A 23,771-nucleotide genomic window follows, 5' to 3' on the forward strand; every position below is an offset into this window, starting at 1 on the left:
ATCTGGACTTCTTCACTGGCTGAAGCGGGGATTGGTTTTAGGAAGTTGATTATTCCCCATTTGGGGTCTGAGTGATTGTTTCCTAAGACCCAAAGCTATCACCTCACAACCAGGTTGCAGTAGACACTGTCATCTTAAGACTTCCTTTTGACCAGATAGTCTTAAAAAAGGAAGCTTCCTTTTCACTCTGATATAGCCATAAAATTGGTGAAACTAAGAAAGGATGGAACACATATAATTAGCACAGCTTCCATGCTTTGTTGAGTTTCAGGGACTTGCATGGAGCATTATAACATCTGGAAGAGATCCATCCATCCGTCCATCCATCCATCTCTATTTCTTTTATTAAGCATCTACTGTGTACACACATAGTCCTAAAAGGAAGTTTCGTTCTCACTTTGACATAGCCAAAACTGTGGAAACCAAGTAGTACTCCATGTGAATTATTAAAAATTACCTAAAGAAAAAAATGTATTCACTTTGTTCCAACATGTTTCCTTTGATCTTTTGATATTTGTTTACTTTTTTCTTCATTATATAAGATTAGGACAGACAACTACCCATCATTTCCCAAAAGCTGCTGTCCCAGAAAGCTTTTCTGAGTGACTATGAAGGTCTTGTTTCCTGAATATCTCTCCGGGAAAGGAAGTAGTTTGGGTTGACAGGACCAGGTCTCTTGGAGCCCACTCCATTCCAAAATGAAACTCTGATGTCCCATCTGTAAAGAGTTTGGAAGTGTTTACAAGTGCCCCCTCTCACAAGCTCGTGTCAGGGTGATGAAAAGCTCCATGCTTCCTTGAAGGAAAGCTGACATTCTGTCCTTCTTGGGTAACTTGCTTGCCATAGAAGGAAATACAGAAATAATTTTCAGAGTTGCTATTGATCCAGCATTGCATTAACTGTCTGCTGAGCCAAGCCATTTATTGACTAAATGCTAGCTGGCCACTTCTAATTAGCTCAACTTTCCCTAGCAGATCTTAGGATGGGGTGAGAAGACACCAGAAGAAGGTTCTGGAAACTGTTGCTGGGTTACGTGACACCTGGAAGTCTTTCTTGTTTTCCAGTCATATCTGAAGAGCTAAAAGACAATAGTTGGCTCTAATTCTCAGCCACTTGCAGAGGGAGACATGCAAGTGTCTTTGGAAACAAACTACTGACCCACATGCTTTCTCAGAAGGTCACATGGTGGTTCCCCATGTAGGGCAAGGTTTTCGTCTATGTGGAGATTCCACTTTCAAGGTGGACCTTGAGCTCACTTAAGTAACAGCCTCTTGGAAGCCTCCCCTGTCTATCCAGACTCACTCTTTGACACATTGTGGAATGTCAAAGAGAATCAGAGAATCACCTTTTTTAAAGGACTCTGTATTGAAATTTAGATTATACACAGAAATATATGCAAATCATAAATGCAAGGTTTGGTGCAGTTTTACAAAGTGAACACAAACGTACCCAGCATACGCATCAAGAAACAGCATTGTCAGACCCCAGAAAAGTGTCCTCAACCCTTCTCCCACAAGGGTAAGCGTGATATGAAAGGCTAACACTGCACATTAATTTTGCCTATTTTTGAATCTTATATAAATGGAGTTAGAAGCATGTAAACTTTCATTTCCAAGGTCCTTTACTCAATTCCTTTTTGTAGACTTCAACCAAGAACAGAATTTTGAAGTTAAATTACATGAGATAATAACTGATTTATAACAACGTTTTATATTATTTATATATATGGCATAGCATATGGCCTGATTTTCACAGGCATTTCAGCAAAGACCAAAACTCTGAACCTCTTAAAGAGGAGTTTAGCAAATATACAAAACTAGTGCAGATAATCGTGAATAGCATACTTTGAATAAGTAGAAACTTCCATGACAGATTACTCCAGAAATATTCAAAAAGCTATGTGAGCCCCCATTTGACAGAATAATAGCAAGCACTCACACAATTTCAAGTTTGACATGAATGTATTTCTGTCCACGGTATTGTAGTGACTCCCTGCTTTAAAACTTTGCAAAATTCTTCTAAGCTTCTTAAATTCCCTGCAGCTTAGAGCTACCATATAAATATTCACAGAATTTTTCGAGGCAAAAATTGCTTCTTTTCTTGGCTTCCAACAAGCAAACCAACAAGAGACTTCACTGGAACAAGATGCAGAGTGCAATCATATTGAATTTGAACATCAATTTTAAAAGCAACTCTTCATAATTTCTGGAGCTAGTAATCAGAGAAGCAGAATATTAATGAGAGAACTTCAGAGAGTTTAGCTTTTATAGTTAAAATGTGCTTCTGCTTTTAAAAATAAAAATAACCGTGTAGAAAGGTTATTTCTATTGCTCCATAAAAGTCAAAATTACCACTCATGACAATTAAATCACGCATCCTTATTTCACCAGAAGGAATAATTTTTCCTATTACCTGAGAAAAGACACTAGAAAGAGATCTATAGCAAAGCTCCACACTCTGAGCTGGTATGGGAGAGATTTACAGGAATCCAAAGTGAAACTAAGAAGGGATGGAATATGCAAAATTAGCATAGCTTCAATACCCATTAGAGTCTCAATGACTAGTATGGACTGCACACATCTGGAAGAGAACCACCCATCCACCCACCCATCCATTCTCCCATCCATCTACCCATCCACCCACTCATCCACCCACCCATCCACTTACCCATCCACCGTCCCATCAATCCACCCACCCATCCACTCATCCATCTGCTATTTCTGTTATAAGGTTCTACTCTGTACGCACCACTATCAAGCACACAGCTGGTAATAATATACCAGAATAAAGTTTTTTCTAGAATAGAAAAAAACATATTTGGAACAAATGGAATGCTAGTGATCAAGCTCTTTGTGAGAAAACTCTTGTTCGGGGTGTTCTGTTGAAAACTGTTGATTTGGGCAAGTTCTATGATGTAAGTACTCTGCATGACTGGTTTCAGGACATCATTATTAAGTCCTAGAGTTGAGCTGAAACATACCACTTTGGCTGGGTGATTTGGGAGGAGACATCCCTGCTTTGGATGAGTGTTAGTAGTGGTGGAAAAATTCATACTTGAAACAAGATAAAGGCAACATAAATAGTACTAGACCTTGTACCTATCCATCCAAGAAAACAGAGTCCTAACGTGCATTCCAGGGCTCTAAAAGCCGCAGTCTGTGGGTTCATCAAGTCTAACAGAGCTGGAAAGCAGTTAATGGTTTCCCAATGGGGAAGCAACACAAGCAAAATAATCACCCTGGAGCAATGATTTGGAAGAGTGCCAGAAGTTCTGACAGCTCCAAACATCTCCCTCTGCAGTTTTGCTATGATGCCTACAATTCTTGTCCTTAGCAGCACTCTTTTATGTTGAAGCACTGTGTTTCAGAAATGTCTTGCTAAAATGACAGTGTTCCTTAAGACAGGTACAAGTTGAGCCCCTGATAAACAGACAGCGTAACACAAAGAGCTCTGGCTGAGAGGTCAAGGGTGCGGTCCAGCCCTGATTTACAAATAAATGTATGACACGTGACAAGTCTCTTTTCATTTCTGAGCTTTCATCTCATTGTGGGTATTTTCTTTTATTCCCACCTGACATATTGTCATTCATCTCTACATCAAGTAACTCTTACAGTGTGGACCAAGAACATGAGATCTGTTGGTTGCACCATGCTACGAGATCCAGCGCTTGGACAATTTTGTTTGTTCTGTTGGGAATGGGAGACTCAGGATGACAATGGTGATAGATGTCCATAGTTCACAATCCCCCTGGATGAAATGGAATGCTTTTCTGAGGCATCTTCGTGAAAATCCGAACTTCCCATGCAGCTATCAACACCAAACTTTCTGGAGTCTAAGAAGGGCAACATGAAAATCAAGAGATGCTGCCTTTTCTTTATGAGTCCAATCAAATAGAAACATATGAGAAATGCACAGAATTTTGAATACCACAAATCAAGGGAAATAGTTAATTAGATTAAAATATTTTGCTATATCATTGGCATGGATTTTTGAGAGTTGTTCTCCTGCCCCCCTTATAACACACTTTCCAGATGCACAGAGTGTATCTGAATGTGCGTTTTTATCGTTCTCCTAAGCATCTTAAAAGTTACAGCCTTGTTATCACAGACCAGAATTCATTTTGGTCAGCAGTAATTGGTAGAGAGGGCTGTGTTAATTTCATGCCACCCATCATAATTGCGCCCCAGTTCATGACAGACCCAGACATCACATAAAACTGAGTCCAAGCAGGCATTAACAAGCCCCCGGGGTCCTTCAGAACTCGGACCCAAGGGGACCCTCACCATGTGCTTGCCACAACCCTGTTTCCTAATTCCTCCTGGACAGATCTTATTCTTTAAATCTCTTCAAGTAAGTTTAAAAACAAACAAACAAAAAAGTTCATCAGGCTTGTTCCACAGCCATCTTGAGGAAAAGAAATGGGGTTTTTCAAAATATTTGCCTAGTCCTAGTGAGGAGGCATTTTTCTGTGAGAGAAAATCCCAGTGTATGTTAACATTTCAGCAAACTAAAGTTGTACATAGGCACCCTGCACAAGCTGGTCTTACCATGGCCCTGGTAGCCAGCTGGGGTCAGAGCCCCAGGATAAGAAGTGGAGATGTTATAAGTAAATCATCAGGGGCAGAGGCCCTGGGAGATCTCACGACACTGGCTGTGTCAGAGTTTCTCCAGAGATGGATAAAAGCATGTAGAGATTGACGGGGTGAAATAGGCTTCCTCGGGCAGAGAACTCTTCTCATCCTACTGCTACTTACATCTATTTTTTCTGATTAGTAAGGAAATGCAAGCTTATAAAAATGTAAACGGTAAAAAAATAAAAGAAATAAAGTAAATGTTCCTTGTAATCACACATCTAACAGAAATAGCCATAGTTATTATTTTATGTAGACTTTCTTGAGGTGTGTGTGTGTGTGTGAGAGAGAGAGAGAGAGAGAGAGAGAGAGAGAGAGAGAGAGAGAATACAGGCATCCTTTGGTATTCATGGGGCATTGTTGTAAATAACAAAACTTGCAGATGCTGTATTAGTCAGCTTCTCATTGCTAGGGAAAAATTCCTGATACAACTTATAGGAGAAGGTATTTGTTTTGGTTCACAGTTTCAGAGAGTTCAGTTCATGGGTGCCTGGTTCCAAGGCACAAACATCATGGTGGGAGGGAGAGGCAAAGCTGCTTAGTTCATGGCAGCCAGGAAGCTGAGCAGGAGAACAGGAAGCAAAAACTTCTGCCAGTGGGCTACTGAGTGGTACCACTGCAGTTTTCACACTTTGATTCCTGGACTGATGAATCCTGGCAATGGGAGAAGCAGAGCTATCTATCTGAGGCTGACTTAGAGCATATAGAGCCTTCTTCAGAATTTTTCCCCAAGCCTGCAAAGTACTGCCATCCAGCTGGTGCTGTACCTGCCTCCTCAAAAGGCCTTTCAACAGTCTGTCAATCCAGCTTCTTCTAGATGATAGAGAACCTGGTAAGCCATGAGCTCGGGCTCATCACCACATCTCTTGTGCTGTGAAGTGCATTCCTTGGTCATTATAATCTCTCTGCGGGGACGGGAGGCAAATGGACACCTGGAGAAAGTGTCTATTCCAGTAAAGACAAAGCACTGCTGTTTCCATTATAATGGATCACTATCATTTCTCTATTAGAGAAGCCTGCAAGCAGGCATCGTCCTGTGTTCCAGATGGGTAAGTGGAGGTGCAGAGCGGATGCCTGTCCTCCAGACCCTGGGCCAGAGTGCGTCCTGGGGCCAGCAGGCTGACACTAGCCCACCTTAGGCTTTAAGGAGAGCTGAAGCCGTGCCAGGCACCAACCCACTGCCACCCTCTCTGGGAATATAAGTTGCAGTGACTGCTTTTGAACTGGCTAAGCTGTGCTAACCGCAGATTGATTTCTCAGTTTGCAACTGAAAGGGGCTTCAGATAATCTTTAAACCACAAGGGAGGGTCGTTCATCCTCACAAGGCTAACGATGAACCCAACGGGTTTCTCTGTTTCGCCTTTCAACAAAAGCGTCAAGCTCACCCATGACACATTTGGGTGAAAATGCCTCCACCTGTTCCTTTAAGAAAAACAAGTGTTTTGGAATCACGCTTGTTTAGGTTTCCGGTTCTAGGCTCTGATTCCTTGTGGACTGAGCGCTTCTTTCAGGCAAGGTAGGGACCCAAGCAAGCCAGGGACAGTAAAGCTGGTCCTCACCCCGGGAAGGCTGGAGTGGCCTCTGGGCTCATGGGGCCTGAGTGCCACTCTGCCCCATCCCTCTCTGAAGAATTGACTTCTCTCCCTACCCTTCGGCCTCCTCCTCCTCTTTTACTCCCTCCTTCCTTCTCTTCTTCCTCTCACAGCCTCTCCCAGCTCCCTGCCTCCCTGAGCCCTGGGCCCACCCTGCTGGGCCCTGCGTCTCTGCCTGGCGTGCTCACGCTGAGCCAGCCCGGCCTGCAGCAGCTCCTCAGATCTAGTGGTTAGAAGACCCAGGAGAGACATCCTGGTATATGGAAAAGAAATTCCCAACCTGAAAGATATCTGAGATGAGTTCCTGTTCTCTAAAGTCAAAGAATAAATTTTTGGAACAACACAGGTTAAAAGCAGAATGTATTTATTGGGAGAAAGAAAGCTTCTGTCCAAGAAAGGGACAAAAGGGGGCCCAAGTGGGTTGCCAAGGACCCTGCCTTTCCTAGGGATTTTTACAGAGCAAAACCACGAGGCAAGGCGGGTCCAAGGTGGGGAAAAAATGGGAATTGCAAGGCGGGCATGAGGTGGGACAAAGCTATGGTCAGCCAATAAGATTACAAGTATAACTGCTCAGGTAAAATTGATTAAATCGGGATCAAAGGGGAAAGCAAGTCATGTAGCAAGTGAGCATGAATACAGAACAGGGGCTTTTCCTGCAGGGTTTGGGTTAGTGACTCTTCCTGGCTTTTTCAAGGTGATTGATACCTATTTAGAATATCGATCCCTGAGGTCCATTCCTAGGGAAGTATGTGGGTGCATTTGTTTCGGTCTGACTCACAGCAGAAGCTCCTGTCTCTCCCACAGTTGCAAGGTGTCTTGTCTTCCATACTGACTCCTTTGAGGGCCTGGTCCTGTCTCACTGCCCGTAATATCTCTATCTAACTCAGCTGCCTGTAACAATCTGATCACAGAGGCCTGAGAGGAGGGGAACACAGCCAGGTGACAGAGAGAGGGATTCTCCAACCCTGCACGGCTGCCCTCCACCCACCTCCCCTCCGGCCCCACTCCAGACAGCTGCGCTGGCTCTGAGCAGAGACCTCCCTGCGAGGGTCCCCAGCCTTCCACCTCCCTTCCTTGTGCTCCTTCTGTTCTCTCCAGCCCCACCTTGTTGCTACAGCCTGACCTCAACACAAAGCAGACACCTGCAGCAAACCCTGTGTCCCGGACCCACAATGCACCCCTCCCCACGCATGTGCTGCTGACCTCACTCTCCACTTAGGTCCACTTCTAAACATCCATCTGCGTGACCAGGCACAGGACACTGGCTTGCATTGTGCTTGTTTCCGTTACGCCTCCAGTTCTGTCCATTTCCCTTGTACCACTACTTCCCTTGTGCTCCATTTCCCTTATCTGCTCTGTGTGGATCGGCACCTCGGCTGATTCCTGCCCTAGGTAATACATGCCCAGGGTTGGGGTAGCTGGATCACATATTCTAGTTTTTTAGGGACCCTCTGCACTCTTCTCCATCACTGATACATTAATCCACATTCCCACCAACAGTCCGGGAGAGCGCCCTTCTCCTGCACCCTTGCCAGTGTTTATTTATTTACTTGTCTGCTGACAGCCTTTCTCACTGGGGGACATGATATCTCATTTTAGTTTTAATTTGCATTTCCCCAATGGTTCACGATATTTTGCATAGATTTGGCTGTTTTTATTTCGCCTTTGGAGAAGTGACACATCATTTACCCATTTTTAAGTGGATTGCTTGGTTTTTTTGTTAAGTTTTTAGAGTTCCTTCTATATTCTTTCTGTCTGGAATAGCTGACAGATATTTTCCCCTATTCCACAGGTTGTCCCTTCACTCTGTTCATTCTTCCTTTCTTTGGTTCCAACGTAGGCCCCGTTTCTTTCTTTCTTTCTTTTAAAAATGTGTTTATTTTTCATTAGTAGACATTTGTGGTGCATAAGCTTTACATTCCTTGTGGGGAGTTGTGGGCGCGCCCTGAGTTCATTTTATTACGTGAAATAAATCAGACACAGGAGCTTCAATATTACACGATTTGTTTCCTTTGCTACACAGAAGCCTTTCAGTTTGGTCTAATCCCATCTATCCATTTTGGTCTTGGTTCCTGTGCTTCTGGGGTCCCTGCATAGCACGCGGAAGAAACTGTTTCACTTTCTCCATCAGATCCCCCTCCATCCCTTAGCTTCTGTTTCCTTCTCCCTTCCTCTCCCTCCTCCTCCACGTTCTTCTTAATTCCTGTTGCCATTAATGCGTTTAATAGCAAACATGTATTGTATTTCACTCACATTACTGATTTTCTCTACTTCTGTCTTATTTGCTAAGGCAGTTGGAAGTACGTGTTAGCCAGCAATCTCTTCTGTAATGCTCCTGGCCAAGAGCTCCACCTGCACTCCCTGCAGAGCTGGGTGGGCACCTGTGGTGTGCCAGGCACTCCCTGTGCAGGCTCCCAGCCTCTGCCCTCCCCCGGCTTCCCAGGAAATGGATCCCATGGACGGAGAACACGCAGGGAGCCAGCACACACTTACTGCACACCCCAAGTGTTGGTTGCCTGGCACAAGTGGGCGAGGGGAGGAACAGGACTCCGCCCCATCGCGTGCACGTGGTCCCTGCACCTCCTCAGCATCTTCATCCCCGACCCTTCCTCACGACTTTGTGCTCCATCGGTGCACCCTGGCATTGCTGATAGTCAGCACTAGTCTCATTGGCACCAGTCACCGCCTAATTCAATAAGTTTCTTTTATTACTAAGCTGGAGCCGCGGTGATTTATCTCAAGATCTCACATCATTTGGAGCCTCCTCTGTACTTAAATTACAAGCCATGTCACGAAGACATCTCATTTTCCATAAGTAGTAATAGTAAGACTTAAAAGTTACGGGACAATATTTTATAGAGAAATGGTTGCTGAATCTGTCATTTCCTTCCTAAGCTGGCGATAAGCAACACCAACATAATAGGTTTTTTTTTTTTTAAATTTCCCAATAATTTCAAAAACAAATAGGAACTGCTTCCTTTTTCCTTCAATGTGGGCATTTAAATTCCATAGATTTTAGGAAATATTTTTGAATGTTTTTTCTTAGATTTTTGACTGAGGATTGTTGAAGAGCTGGTGCTTAAATCACATGAACTAATATAGAAATACGAATCAAATTTCTCCTGGATTCTGTCTTACCCTGACAAAATTTCAAGGAGCCTTACATATAGGACCCTAAAAGTGAATAAATTAATAATAATTTTACCCTCAATTTTATGTGCAGAAGATTTAACCACGCAGGGAGTTATGAAAAATGTTTATGTTCCGTATAAAGACAGACAGGTGAATAGACAGATAAATCAAGTTGAAGTAAAAGCAAAGGCTTAATAGTTAGCAAGATAGGTTGTCAACTTCACTCCCATGTGTCTTTTTTCAGTAATAAAATACTTATAAAATCAGCTTCAGGAAATGTTGAAAAACAGTAAAGGTAGAAGTACTGATACCTATGTCTTATGCTTTTATAGCTCTTACCTTAAGCAGAAAACATACAATTTTAAGAAAGCAGAGTTGCTCCAAGACAAACATCTGTTCCTCTACTTATACAGTGGTTGGGAAAAAATAACAAAACTTGTTTTGTTCCTCAAAAACCATTCTGATGTATCAGTTTTGCTGCATTACTGTCAGGGTCATTTCAACTGCGGAATATTAAAACTCAATTCTATTATCACCACTAATCAGAATACAGAGTCCCACATGCTGATGCTTTTGACAAATTTATGCGGCTGATAAAATGAAAATCATATTTGTTTGCAGCCTCATCGTGGGTTATCACTGCATTCGTAACTTGAGAGTCAAACTTTATTTCTTTTTCAAACTCTGCAGCTCAAGAGCAGTATTTTCCGTTACCTGGGCTCACGCTCAGCTGCGGGATGATTCTCTCCGCTTTATAACGCATCCACCCGCCGAACGTGGTTGGTAGCAAGAAGCAAGGTTAATTGGATTGATAACATGGCAAGATCCAAGTGGCTGCATATTTTAGCATCACATTTACTGGAAGTTTGAGAGCATTCTTCATTTCCTACCTCATTTCTCAATAGATGCTATCAATCCCCAAGTTTTACTGTTGTGTAACCTTGTGAATCTGACCTCTTTCCTTTCAGCATTTAACCAGCCACCATGGCACTGACCAGTGACTAATTCAGATGGAATAGCAGGGCCAACCTCATTTTGTTTTATGAGGAGGGAGGAGAGAGAGGATTTTCCATGGGGCCACACTCGCTGATTTGTTTTCCCATCACCGCAGCAGCTCTGCTCCTTACATGCCCAGGGAAAGGGAAGGTTTATTTCTGGGCCGACAGAACAGCTCGTGTGTAATGGGGCCATGTGCTTCAGGTGCCCACTGGGCACGGCTGCCATCTGAATATGGGCAGCCTGCTACCTTCAGGCATCTGCTATTCCAGTCTCGAGTTTTGGTTTGTGCATAAAGCATCCACTGGGATAGCTTGCAGCCCAAGCTTGGCTCCGAAGCCGACAGCCAGATCCAGCCCCTTTACCCACCCACGTTTACCAGCCCTGAGTGCAGCCAGGGTGGAGCTGCAGGGCCAGGCAAGTAGACACCTCAGCCAGGCCGTCACTGCCCACCCCTCCGCCTTGCAGAGGGCCTGCTAGCTGCTAAACTCTGAGGATGCAAAAAGGAGCAAGACGCAGTGCCCTCTTCCAGGGTTACACAGCTCTGCGGGTCACTGGGGCCACTGGAGTGCCACGCTGGTGCGCTTGGTGTCCCGGAGAGAGAGCGAGGGGAGATGGATCGGGAGCCGTGTCACAGAGGTGTGAGTAATCCCGGGTGGCCGAAGATCCAGCACCTACTGTTGTGCTGGATCCAAAGCACTCCGGCCAAGGACACCGGCCCCTCAGCCCCAGAGGGATGGATGTTCAGGCAAAGGAGATTATGCGCTTATGTGACATCATCTCGTGTAACCGCGAAGCCATTATCTAGAGTGATGCTGTAATCCGGAAGACAAGATGCAGAACTTCCCGAGAGTTTCTCACCTGTGAAGTGTGAGGGGCGTGATTCGGACTCTGAACTGTAACCCTCTGCTCCTCCCTCGGCTGGGGCCTGCCCAGAGGACATCGCCAGTGTCCCCTCCTGCACTGGGGGCTGCTGTTCTCCTCCCAACCACGGAACAGCCCTCCCACCCTGCCATGGACTCCTTCACTCAGTGGGTGCGCCCACTTGGGGGTTCCCCAACCCGTGTGACCCGGCAGCCCTGGTGTTTGTGGCCAGCTTTCTGCTCTCCCATGTGGGCAGGAGTGCCCGGGTCACCAGGCCACCTGCTCCACCAGCCCCGCCAAGCCGAGAGTCTCTCCACCCTGCAAGTCTCTACTGCTCCTTCTTCCCGCTCCTCCAGCCCAAGGGCCTCTTCCTTCCACACCCTTCCCGAGGGCTACAGTTCCCGGACCCTCCTCACCTGGCCCCTGAAGACCACCATCCTCATCAGTTCAGCATCTACAGGCCACTGATGTGTCAAGTGTTGAAGCCAGCGGATCTGCAGATCACAGCTCTGCTGCTTACCAACTGAGTGCCCTTGGAAACGCCCGCTGTGTATCACAGTAGCACAGACTCAGCGAACTTTCTTTTTCAAAAAGCCCAGAGTAACACTTGATGCACAAGCCACCACATTGCACAACACCCGGCCGGGGTGGTAAGAGAATCCCTAAGTGTGGTGGAGGGGTTGTGCAATGCACAAACTTAAGATTGCATACAACAGCTCTACCCAGGATACAAGTGACCCGTAACTGCTCCTCCTTTCTTTTCTGCTTGCTAATCATCCCTTTGGGAACAGATGCAACAGCCCCGAAAGTTCCAGGTGGGGTCAGGAGAGCAGCTACCGTCTACAGCACATTGTTAAGGTGAAGGTTTGAAAGAAAAGAGCGGCACTGTTGTCTTGTTCGTGAAAATGCCTTTGGAAAATGGCGCTGTGGAAGAGCAGGTGGCCAGGAGCTCTGTCGGCCTTTCCTGGAAGTCCACAGGGACATGAGCAGGGCCTGGCAACAGGCATCAAGTCCCCCAGTGCTGCCTTCAGCCCAAGGAAGCCTGTCATAGTGGTGCAGTCACGGTGCCATCAGGGGCCCTGGGTGATGTCATCCTTGCTTTCTGGAAATAGATCCTTTGATGGTTCAAATCCTGTCACAGCCAGAGGTTGAATTCACCAGAGAGTGATCATAGCTAATTCTGGCTTCCCAGTGGCATCTAAGTGCATGGCTGTGCTCAGGGAATATTAATAAATAATAACAACTGCACTTGACTAAGGGAATCAGCCCCCGGCACGCTGAGACTAGAAAAACCCAGTCTTTCCATGGTCATTCATTAAGATTAGAAAGCTAACTAGCTCTGTAAGAAAAATGAAGCAGTCTTTCATACTCAAGGCTAGAAATGCCTAGAATGATTTAATTTTACTGGGTTCTCTGTGTTTCCTTTCTTTTCTTTGTGTTTTAGAGCAGAATACTAACTCAGACAGCCATAAAGGAAAGTTATTAGAAACCACAACTGAAAAACATACAGCTGTTATTTCTTCAGCAAAGCTTTATCGCTCAGCTGACTATTCTAGAAATACACAAAAGGATCAAGGTTTATAAGAACATGACAAGGGGCTGGGCTAAAACAGTTTGAAAAAGAACCATCCAGACCAAGCAGTTTTATTGTCCCAGTTCTGTGTATGAAAGACACTGAATGGCTTCTTCCAATTTCTAGAAATGTTTGAGTCTGTTCTGCTGAAGCTTTTCAAGTTGACTTTAGTCCCGTTGTATATAGACGTCATTATTGCTTTTATGCCTACCACTAAAGAAATGCCTAATGCCTGGGCATCTTTAATAATCTACATTTTGTTTCATAGAACTGAAATCACAGTGCCCCTGGGCAGTGGTTGTTTTTTTATTTTCTCTCTTTTTTTTTTTTAGGTAAATGGATGTATAAACCTCCAGACAAGACAAATTACTCTCTGAGTTTAGAGGTGCAAAAACTGCTTTTAACAAGAAATAATGCAAAGACAAGGATCACAGAAAGTCTCATATGAAGGCGTATTTCAACTAGGTTATGAAGAACAATTAGATGTGGTTATGTAGATATTGAAGGCATTGGCCTGCACAGAACAGAAACGTAAACCCTTCAAAAGTTTTCTAATTGTCTTACTTTTATTTTTTTGAGACAGGTCCTTACCATGTTACCCATGTTGGGTTTGAATTCTTGAATTCAATTGACCCTCCAGCCCCAATCTCCACAGTAGCCAGGACTACAGGCATGCACCATCATGCCCGACATGAATGTTCGTCTTTCTTGTAAGTGACCTGCCCCTACTTTCCCCTCTCCTCTCCACCACGCTTGACTTATTCCAGCTTTCCTCTCTTCTCCTTGAGAAGAAAGTCTGTCTCTCCTTCCTTTGGGTCATCTTTCAGCCTTTCTCTGCTATCCTAGCAAGCCTAGTTTAGCCTTGAGCTGTCTTATTGCTGTAAGAAGTCTCTTGTGTAGCAGATATCACTAATAAAAACAGTCTTTGCTATTTGTATTAGTCCACATTTCCAGCCCACAATGATCACACTCATTGTGGGGAGTTGGCGCACACACACACATAACACGTCTGAATTCTTTTGTTACCCCACCCCCTCTCCTCCCTCCGTCTCCTGGTCCCCTTCCCATTTGCAGAAGTTCTATCTTTCTGTTTCCTAGTTTCTATCTTTTATTTTGCCCTTATTTGTTTATACTTTGGATTTCTCATGAAGAGAACCCATATGATATTTAAGCTTCTATGTCTGATTTATTTCATTTCATGTTGTGGTCTCAAGGTGCAGCCATTTTCCTAACAAATGACTCAAGTTTATCTTTATGGCAGAGTAGTGCTCCAGTATACGTAGAGATCACGCTTTATTTAGCCACTCATCTATTGAACTTAGAGCCCACTGGCAACATTTAGCTATATGAGTTGTGCTGTTATAAACATGGGTGTGCATGGATCACTGTAATATGATGTCTTTATTTCTTTCAGGAAGATACCTAGAAGGGAAATAGCTGAACTAAACGGAATTTCTATTTTCACTTTTTGAGGAATCTCCATGCCGATTTCCATAGGGGTTGTGCTAGTTTCCATTCCCAAATTAAAACAATGAGATTCAGAAAGAATGGCTATCATTAAGAAAACAAATAATAATAAATTCTTGGGGGCTGAGAGAGAAAGGGACCCCCTCCACTGTTGATGGGAAAGGCTTTGCTATCTTATTGCACATTTCTTGTAAGTTCCTTGAGAATTGAGAACTGTCTGTCTTTTCATTTCTGTGTTGTCAATGCTTAGAACCATGTCTGCGGTGGAGTAAGTGCTTATTGAATGGATGAATGGATGAATGTGTATAAGGAGTGGAGGAATCCTAGAATAGTTCACACTGGATACAGGTTAGTCCAGAAACAAGAACATCGTGGGAGCTGAAGTTGGAAAGTTATACTGAAGCCTGACCTCATGAACCTGAAGTGCAGGACAGTGAGCTTGGGAGCAAATCCAACTGGGCACAAAAACAGAGGTCACATGTTGGCAGGAGTCTGTGAAGCACTGACAGCATGAGCCAATGGACGCTTTGACCTCAGAGACAAGATGTCAGAACTATGCTGAAGGAGGAGTCAGGGCAGAGGATGGATCTGCGGGCAGAATGTCAAGAGAAAGTAAGACTATGGGTGATAAGAACAGCAACTGGGTCACTGGTTGGGTCACTGGTTGGGTCACTGGTTGGGCGTTCCCTGCACCAACCTGATGGAGGCCACTACAGAGTGGCTCTGAGCTGGGATTAATATTAACCCACTGGCTTTCCATGTTTACTTGTGAGTTGTCTGAAGCTTAGGCACCCTGTCTGAAGATGGACAGTGGACTCAGTAAGTAAACCTCTGTGCGTCCCTGGTCACCCTGAGGCCTGTATTGGAGTGTGGAGCTGTGACACCTCAAAGGACAAGGCCACAGCTGAGGACGTTTGGCTCCAACCCCAATTAACTACAAGAAGACTGCAGCTACAAGCTCCACACTCCTACAATAAATACCAACCTCCAGATAAGGTAGTTCTCCGAATTGACATAATTACTACTTGGGAAAATTCTCCCAAGGTCCTGCTAGACTCCTGCATTTTCTTGAGTAAACTTCTCCTTTGTATGAAAACCAAATAAATTCGGGCTGCCCAGAGAAATCTTTGATTAAACTCAGAGAATATCGAAGCTGTAAGAGAGTGAAACCCTCCTAAAGCCCTGAAATCATTTCAATTGTCTCATTTATTTAAACCTTCGCCATCCACTCGCTTGGGAGATTGTGGGCCTGATCAGCCCACAATAACTAAGGGTTATTTAACCCAGTACCAACCCACTAGCAAGATAACAGTAGTAGCATTATGGCTTGTATCTAGATGTCCCCCTACATTCTCATGAGCTCATAGCTGGGTCTTTGGGGAGGTGGCTGGATCATGGGTGTGGGACACTGGATTAGGGTGTGTGATAGTGGGCTTAAGGGCATGTGATCATTACACTGGTCTAGAACGGATCTGGGTGTGAATAATGGGAAGGCACCCAGGGTGTGGTTGGCACCACCCAAAAGGCTGGTAGCCTGGATGGGACAAAAGGGAGGGGATCGATGCTTGCTGCTTTGCTTCACTGCTTTCTGCCTGCCCTGCCATGGATAGTTTGTCCTCTGCCATGCCACCCTGCCTTGCAGCCAGCAAGCTATGGACTGAAACCTCTACGAACTGTGAGCTAAAATACACCTTTTCTCCTTTAACTCTGGCTATCAGGTATTTTGTTTCAGCATCTAGAAAAGTAACTAAGGCAGGTAGCTAATAAAGTCCCCATTCAATAGGAAACAGAAGCATGAATGTCCACTAAGTAACTCATTCATGATGCAGAGGATTGGGAAAAGTGTGTGAGGAGAATGATCTGGAGGGTAGTAGGGGGGCTGTCAGTAGCTATGTCTGGCTGCTGTCTTTCTAGGTGTCCTCCAAGTGGTGTTGGCCATGCCATTTGCTCTGACCAGTTGAATATAAGTGAAAGTGACAGGTGTCATTTCTATGTAGGAGACCTGAAAACCAATGTACAGTTCATCTGACTTGCGATGTACAATTTCTTCTGCCACAGAGACCAGCAACATTCATGGGGCTGTTCTGCAGCTCTGGTCCTGGAGGATTCCTGTGAGACAGAGACCAGCAGCCTGTGATGGATGTAGAGCATGGGTTATTTGAAACCACTGAGACTTGACTGGTCTTTTTATACATACAGCACTCTAGCATACCTAGTCTTATCCAAACAGAGCTGTCACAGACCTTCTGGGACAAAAATAGAGCATCTCCAGCTACCTCATGATGACACTGAGTGAAAAATGCTGCAGGTTGGTTATCATTTTCTGTCCTGGTCTTTCCCATAGCTCCCCTCATATTTGAAGTTTGGTGGAGACAGGCAAGCAAACCTCAGCCCTCAGCCATGATGCTGCAGTCTTTTTAATGCTGGTCCATGCAAGGTTCTGCTTTTATTTTTCCCATTCTTCCTTCTTATACTTTGTGTCCAGATGCCCCCCCAAAAAAGTCTTATTTGGTCATAGAGGTTTTTTCAAAGGTAGCTGAATCTAGAGTGTACAATGCTGGAATTAAAGGTGCTGGGATTAAGGGTGGGTGATTGTTGGATCAACCCACTGACTGGATTGGCACCGCCCTAATTCCAGCAGTCTGGATGAGATAAATGGGGCAGAAAGAGGCTTGTCTCCTTGCTTGTTGCTTTGCTACTTTCTTCCTGCCATGAACTGTTCTCTGTGAAGCCACCCTGCCTTGGAGCCAGCCAAATATGGACTGAAACATCTACAAACTGTGAGCTAAATAAACCTTTCCCCCTTTAACCTTAGAGGGGCAGGTATTTTGTCCCAGCAATAAGACAAAAGTAACTTAGACAGTCCTGATCCCAAAGCAAATATGCATGTGTGCCCACAAAAGCTTTTTGTGTTTTTAATTTGCATAATTGGTATAGTGCTTTAATTCTTCATTTTAGGTTTGCTTGTTTGTTTTTTGTACTCGGAATTGGGCCTCGGACTTGCCAAGCAAGTTGCTGTGCCACTGAGCTATATCCCTGGCCCTTCTGGTGCTTTAATTCTTGTTCTGCTTCATAGGTTGTTTTGTTCCTGCATGTTCTCCACATTGTTCTCCCCACTTGGCTGCTGGCACCCTGAGTTTGTTGCTTCCTGTGACTTCACAGCATTCCAGAGCAGGAACCACCCACCTGTCCCGTGGTCAGCTCTCCAATTGTGGACCCAGGCTTATCTTCCTTGCTCATTTCCCACACAACGTGCATCCCGCTACACAAATCTGCTCAGAATACTCTGGAGTACATAGGTCAGGGTTTCCTAAAGTCCAGCACTCTGAATTCTTCCATATTGCCACGCATTTCCCAATGGTTGTATAGCTTTACATTCCTGCCGCTGGTACCAAGGGTCAAGCTGTCTGTAGGCCACCCAACACTTCCTAGGATTTATATTTGCAAAGTAATTGTGCCTGCTTCTTTGCGTGGCACTGCCTTGCTGCAGAGGAGCCTGGGAGGTGGCTCTGTGTGCAGCTGACCTGCCATGAAATTGCTCTTGAGGATGCAGCCTCTGCAGTATCACCTCCTTGGCCTGGAAGGCTGGGCCAGCAGGTGTCACTGTGCAGCTGGACGGGTCACCTGGAGGTCAGGCCTCTGAGCTGCTTGTCTGTGTGATTCCGAGAGTGTTCTACACTAGCATTCCACAGAGCCACAAGTGTCCTCCTGGTGCCCACTGGCCTGTGATAAGCATTGCAGAACCCTGAGCACAGAAGGCACTTGAAGAATCTTTGTGACTTTGCTGAATTTGCCATGAGAGATTCAGGAACTCACTATTTCTGAGGCTCACTAAATCATTTAGGGTAGCTTGAAAAGCAGGATGAAATTTCCCAGGATGCCTGGGTGCCTGGTTAAATCCTCTGTAGCAAGAAGTACAGTGAACCCTGTGTTTCCATTACCACAAGGTCCCCCTGCCGCCAGAGGCTCTGTGCAGCACACTCCCGGCCTGGACCCCGAGTTCATGCCTGCTTCCTGTGTATGAGATTTTCCTACGACGTTTCCTGTTCTTCTCTTTCTTGAGAGGACTTGAACTATAACAACCCCTTCACTTGACAGATCAGAAATGAGCAAGTATAGGAGTTTAGGTTGTGATACAAACAGCAACAAGAAAAACCACAAGGCCAACATCTCAGAAACGCGGTTCCAGACCTTGGACTCCACAGAGGATAAGTCGTCATCGGTCAGCCAGCCAGACCGACCCTCCTCCGTGATGGGGGGGACACGGGCGATGGCTCTGCAGGGTCACTGTGAGAGCACGCATTCCCCCAGATTAAACTTAATGAGTGCAGACTCCAGGTAAATACTTCCAAGTGGCTGGTTGGTGCTGCACCAGGCTGCCTCCCAGCCTTGGCCTCGGCTGCAGAGCCCTGATTTGCCAAGGTGCTCAATTCACAATCTGCCTTTGGCCTTCTCGGTGTCACCAAAACTATGAGTGTAGAAAATCTTGATTGAGAGAAATGTGTGGCAATGCAGTAACTGGATTAATTCCATGTTCTAGACAACCAACAGTGAAGTGAGAAATTCTGGTCACTTTGAGGCACAAGACTGAAAATATTTCTAAAATGAGTTACTGCCTCCTCCAGCAGAGTGAGCTCCCTGGATGCTCTCCAATGATGGAATATTTCACAGTCTTTTTTTTGTTTTGTTTTGTTTTGTTGAGACAAGATCTAGCTATGCAGTTCAGGCTGGCCTTGAGCTCACTTTGTAGCCCAGGCTAGTCTCGAACTTGCAATGACTCTCCTGCCTCAGCCTCTAGAGTGCTGGGATTACAGGTGTGCACCACCATGCCTGGCATATTCCACATTCTTCTCGGCTGTCACTCCACAATGTCAGTAGTAAGCTTATTTATCTAGATTTTGAAGATGTAGAAGTTGAGCTGGATGTGAACAAAATATACCCTAGGACAGAGATTTAGAAAGAAACTTTCCATCTCCTTTTTGTAATTTGCTCTTAAGTGCATAAAGGGGATCTTGCTAAGTGGAGGTCTTGATTAGTTTGATCCCAGATAACTAAAGTTTTGTTTACTAATTGAATTTCTAGTGAACAGCAGTTTGATGTAATTTCTGAGTGAACAACTATTATTTCCTAGGATCATGAGCCCATGGACTCATTTTCTTCTGTAGATGAAAGTGGCTCAAAAAAATCATAAACACTGTCCAGAGAATGCAAAGCACAAATCTTGCCCAGCATTGATTCACACTGTACACCTAGAGGAAATGCTGGAGATTTAAACATTTGTGATTCTTTTTATTAGTACATGTTTGCCCTACATAGCCATTGCATCTATTGTGCTGAGTTGACATATACAGAACATATCCTCATTCCTTTTTTTTCTATTCCCTACCTTTTCCCTCCTTCCCTGCTCCTTCCAACTCTTGGTCCCCTTTCCATTTGCAAAAGCTCTACTTTTACTTTTTTCTTTTAAAAAGCCAGTGCCCTTAATTTAGCTAAATGTGTAACAAGTGATTCTATGTCAGAGATGGTGTAGTACCATGCACTCAGCTGTGGCTTTAAAATCAGGCAGATCTGGGTGAGACAGAAGCTCTCTCATGACCATGGCAAAGCTAGTTTCTATAGTTAGGGTTCACAGTGTCGCCAGATGCCCGTGTGTTAAGAACCTGGTCCTTGGCCTAGGGAATTATCAGGCGGTGTTGGAACCTTGAGGAGGCAGGGCCTGGTGGGAGGAAGTGAGGTCACTAGGGGAGGGTCTTGAAGCAGAAATGGAGACCTGCCACTTCCTTCCTCTTGGCATCCAAACCACCATGTGGAGAACAGGCCTCCTCTGACTCACATCCTTTCTGTGATATACTGTGCTACCCCAAGCCCAAAGCAACAAGCCTACATTACCATGGAATGGAAATTCTGAAGCCATGAGCCAGAATAAACCTTCTTTCCTCTCAAAGTGATTATCTCAGATATTTTGTCACAGTAATAGAAAGTCAACCAACACATTCATTTACCTGTGAGCCTCAACCTGCTCGTTGGAACAATAAAGATAAAAATCCTTCCCTTACAAGGCCAAGGTGGAGATGAAATAGATGAATCTGCCTAGGAACTCAGTGTGTAGTAGTTGATGAAGAAAAGTCAGAGTGTCTTCTATGACTTAAAAATTGTATCATATATTGTCCAAAACCAAATCATGCTTCTGTGTCTGCTCAGGCCATAACTGCCACAGGTTCTATTTTAGGGTAAAAATCTCTACTAACCCACCTGAGCAGTGATATTGATTTAGAAAATGTATGGTCTTCCTGGCGTGCTTGTTCATGCCCCTCATCTGGTGCTTACAACAAAACTGAGGACCACCACGGCACGACCACCAGCTTGTGAATTTCGCAAGGTATTTTACACAAAAGTCATCTTCCTTTTTTAGAGTTTTCACCCACAGTGGCTGCTATGGCTTGTGTATGGATGTCGTCCCAGAGTCTCATGCACTCTTAGGGCTTTCCAGAGGTGACTGGATCTGGAGTATGTGATGCTGGGGTCAAGTGAGTGATGCCGAGGTCAAGGGTGTGTGATTACTAACTTAGTCCACTGATTGGTTTGGCGTAGTTCTGGGAGTGGACAATGGGAAGGCCTTCCCTGGGCATGTAGCCTGGACAGAATATAAGGGACAGAAAGAAGGCTGCTGGGACTGCTTGTCACTTCTTGTTTGCTGCTTCTTCACTAGTTTGCTGCTTTGCTGCCTTCTGTCCGCCATGCCATGGACCGTTTCTCCTCTGCCATGCCACCCTGCTTTGAAGCCAGCCCGCTATGGGCCGAAACCTCCATAAACTTTATTTATAGAGGTTTATTGTAAGCTCCAATAAACCTTTACCTCCTTTATCTTTGCATGTTGAGTATTTTGTCTCAACCACAAGAGAAAAGTAACTAAGACAGTGGCAAAAGCAATTTCAGCATGATGTGAAAAACAACTCCATGGTAATGGAGATTAAAAACAAATAATAAGCAATGCAAATGATGATACTTTTCTTATAGGTTTTTGAGGCAAGTCCCTTGATAATTGGGCTCATTTTCAATCTCACTGCAGAGAGAAAGAAGGCCAAATCTTGCTCAATGAACAGGCTTTAAACTGGTGGCATCACACAAGTCCTCACAGCCCAGCCCCTCCCTTGGAGCAGGGTATGTAGCTTCCACCTACACCGGGGAGCAGAGACCATGAATCCTGGTGGGTGCCACGTTGGCTGGGAGAAGTTATTTAACTTCTTCCATCTGTAGCAAGAAAACAAAAATACGTGTTTTTCAGGATCCTGTGACATTTAAGGTAAATAACGTTGAATAGGAAGCTGTCCAGAAATAGCAGGCATTTTCCACAAGTATAGGAAGGCTACATAAGAAACAAACCATCAATTGACTTTTAGAAAAACTGGATTTAATCAGCCCAAATGTGGATCATCCAGGATTCTTGTACACTGCTGGTGGGGCATAGCATGATAAGGCCATGGTAAAACTATTTCACAATTTCCAATGAAGTTAATCATACATTTGCCCAGCAATACTACTTCTAGGTATAACCCAAGAGAAATGAATGCTTAATTCCCTGAAAAGGCTGTTATGTGAATGTTCAGGCCATTTTTCTTTATCATAGCTCGAATTTTAAAACAGATCAAATATCTATCAATTGGTGAATGGGAAAATGTGGTATATCCAGGCAATGGAATACTGCTCAGCTATTAAAAAAGAAACAACTACTGTACTGATATATGCAGTGGTAGGAGTCAATCTCAAAAGTATGTCAAACAGAAGAAATGAGATCCAAGAAGTATATATTATATGATTCCACAGTTCAGGGTCTTGGGAATGGGTGGGAGCATAGTGGTTACCTGGGAAGACAGGAAAGGAGCCCAAGAGAAGTTTCAGGGTACAGTGTATAGTCTAAATATTGAACCCCACCATAGGTACAAATTCATGAAGCTGTCTCTGAACCTAAGTGCTATGGCATAGATGTGATTTGGCCCCCAAAAGTCCATGTGCTGGAAATTTAGTCCCCAGTGTGGTCATGCTGAGGTGGTAGTGATTGAAGTGATGGTTAGACCATGGCAGCACCGTCCTCGGAAAGAGTTTGCACGGTTCTCCTGGACCCAGGTGAAGGCAAGGCCACCCCACAAGCTCAGCCCATCGCACACATCTACCATGAGGTCCTCACAGAGCCCAGTGGGCACCAGCACCAAGTTCCTGAACCTCCAGAACTATGACCAAAATAAACCTCTTTACTTACAAATTATACAGCTCCAGGTGTTTTGCTGTAGCAACAGAAATTGGGTGAACTTCCTATCTGTGAATCATAACTTCAATCAGGATTCAAGATTTCCCTCGGCAGTGGGCATATTATACTATGCTGGGCACTGTGACGAGACCGGGAGGAGGAAAAATGGCCCTTCCTCCAACTTCGCAATGTGGGGACAGGAAGTTTCTGCTCTGAGTTGGGAAAGAGATTAGAGGGTGTGCGTCTGCAGGTGCATGTTCTAGTCCAGCTGAGATTTTGACTAAGAGCAGGAGGAGCTTCTCTTGAAGCACGTTGGCAACAACAGCCTGGCACCCACCCGAGAGGAATGTATTGTCCAAAGAGGCCAGTTCCGGACCTGCTCTCCCAGAGGGCGGGCTCGGCTCCTGCAGCCCCAGGCTGGGACTTGGGCGGCTTTTCCTATCACACCATCTCACCCTTTCTTCAGGCTTCAAAGGGCTTGAAAACATGTTTATGAATTACTTACTTTTGTGGAACCTATTAAATTAGAAGCCTCTTCTCTTAATATAACAAGTAGATTAAAATTTGAGTAATTTCATGGTCTACAAAGACAGTGAAATGTTTATTTAATTCAGTAAGGCTTGCTGTACTGTTCGTCCAAAAAGCAAGAGCATGTTTATTGTGAGCAAGGAATCCCTCTTTGCTGGCAGGGCGGTGGCCGTGGAGCTGGTGCCGGTAATGGCCGGCAGTAATGAGGACACCAAACGCTGCGCACACGGGGCAGAAGCTAGCCTGACTCAGCCAGTCTTGGAGGAGCCAGGTGTGCTTGGAGAGGACAGGTACAGTGCAGGATCAGAATCGTCCCGTGTGCAATTCAGCACAACCTGCGGGCATAGGGTTACCTGGGGGGAACTATGTGCTTCTCTGCAGTCTCTACAGGAGGGCACGGCAGAGCAACAGCCCCAGGTGTTTTCATTTTGAGGCAACCTCTTGCTTACTTACCCAGGCTGGCCCTAAACTTGTGAACTTCCTGCCTCAGCCTCCCAAGTAGCTTGGATTATGGGTGTGAACCACCATGTCTGGCTGTGTCAGCCGCTTGACAGGCATTATCTTTCTGAAACCTTACCGCAGCTCTGTGGAAGTGGGATTATTATGTGGGAGGCTAATGCTACTCAGCAGACACTTAGGAAATCCAAGGCAATCCTTGCAATGATGCCACAAGAGAAAAATTCTTCTCCCCAGCTCACTGATGAGAAATGTGAGGTTTAAGAGGCTCACAGAGCGTGAGCTGC

This window comes from Chinchilla lanigera, unplaced genomic scaffold (assembly GCF_000276665.1).
Source record: "Chinchilla lanigera isolate Chin_1 unplaced genomic scaffold, ChiLan1.0 scaffold00001, whole genome shotgun sequence".
Lineage (NCBI taxonomy): Eukaryota > Metazoa > Chordata > Mammalia > Rodentia > Chinchillidae > Chinchilla > Chinchilla lanigera.